Here is a 1,908-nt window from a genome sequence, read left to right on the forward strand (position 1 = left end):
CCCAGATTAGAGTCCATGCACCTAACCACTACACCAAAGTGGCTTTCTTTCTTTACTCTTGTGAGAAATCCACAAAAAAAAAAGACTATACTTTTTATTCAGCAAGACATAAGTCATGGTCAAGAACAGATATGTGCTGGACATCTACTACAATGATAAATTACATGTTAGAAGTGGAGATTTTACCAGCAACCTTTGCAGACCACAATCCGGTCGTGTTCGAAATACAAGGTACTCCAAACACACACACACACACAAACACACACACAAAAGATGGTCATTGAATACCTCTATTTTAAAAAACGAAAAATTTGTAAGAGAATCTAAAAAAGAATTTCAAATGTTTTTGAACAAAATGTGCAATCAGAAATTTCCATCAGGACTGTATGGGATGCATTCAAAGCCTTTGCTAGAGGATGGATGATTAGAGAATCCACATACGTCAGGAAACAGGTCAGAAAGATATTTCCAGATTCAAGATCAGATTAAAAAATAGGAAGAGAAGACGAAACAAGATCCATCAACTGAACAGATAAAAATTAAGCTTACACTCTTGCAACATCAAATGAATTGCCTATTAACACAGGAAATAGCAAAAAAAATAACGCATGCTAAACAAAACTATTTTGAAAATGCTAATAAACCAACTAGATGGTTAGCTTATAAACTATGTAAAGAAAAGGAAAAAAGGCACATAAAGATACTTAGAAATGATTTGGGAGAAGAGAGAAATATATTGGAAGACTTGGAAAAAAAAATCATTGAATCATTTTATGAAATCGTTTTAGTCTCCAATCATACACATTTCATCAAAGTCTTGTTTTGAGATCAGTTCTTGTAGAAGTTTATAGAATTTGTATTTATGTATGTTTTGTCTTTAAAAATAAAAAAGTTAACGAGGGGAAAAAAGAAAATAGCACCCTAATATATTATTCTCCCCACAACTTGTAGGGTGGAATTTTTTTTAAAAAAAGAACCACATTTATCCATGTGAAATATGGTGTTTTGGGGAAGGGAGTGCACAAGTATCCTAAAAGAGTGGCACCCTTTGTGACAAAATAATTTTGCAAATTGTGACTTTACATTTCTGACTTGGAATGAGTACATTTGAGGCTTTTTCCTTTAGAACCCCATAATATTCAAGCATGAGAATGCACTACATTTAAATATGTAAAAATGATATGCATTTTCTTTCTTGCCCCTTATATATTGCAGATATACAACTTGTGAATCTTGTAGATAGACACTGCCTGTTTCATGCTCATAGCACTGAACAACAACAAAAATATCTCTTTACCTCTCATTCTGCTTTAGTGGGAAATGGAACAAATTCTTCAAGGAGAACTAGAAACACAAGAAGTCTCCATTAAATTATCCCCTGCATCAGTTTTCTCCCATGCACCGGAGGATCCATGGAAGAAGAGGATAATAATAACCAGGGCTTTTTTTTCCCATTGGAAAAAGATGTGCCGGAACTCTCAAGAGGGAAATGAAAGGGGAGCCTCTGGTTGCAGCACAGTAGCTTCTGACTGACCCGGGACTTGCTCCCAAGTAGCGGTCGAATCGCCGATCCTTCCAGGGAGGTCCGGGATCATCCAGACCCCATTGAGCCTTCCTGAAGGGGGGGTTCAAGCAGGGGGCTTGAACTGAACACTCCCACTTGCGGCGGCAGGTGGACAGAGTTCAGATTGCCCTGACGCCAAGGATCTGAGTGAGCGCACACAATGGCAGCCATTGGTGCAAAACCATGAACACTGGACGAACGAGAGATCTAGCACTTCATATTACTTGGAAAGAAAAGGACTCTAACATTCTGAGTAAAATAAGTACACAAAGTTTGTAACCATTACTGGCAAAGGGCCCCTTTAAACTTTAACCCCCCCCCCTTTACTTCTGCGGCTTGGAAGA

This window comes from Gekko japonicus, unplaced genomic scaffold (assembly GCF_001447785.1).
Source record: "Gekko japonicus isolate JY-2015 unplaced genomic scaffold, Gekko_japonicus_V1.1 scaffold1827, whole genome shotgun sequence".
In the NCBI taxonomy this organism is placed as follows: Eukaryota; Metazoa; Chordata; class Lepidosauria; order Squamata; family Gekkonidae; genus Gekko; species Gekko japonicus.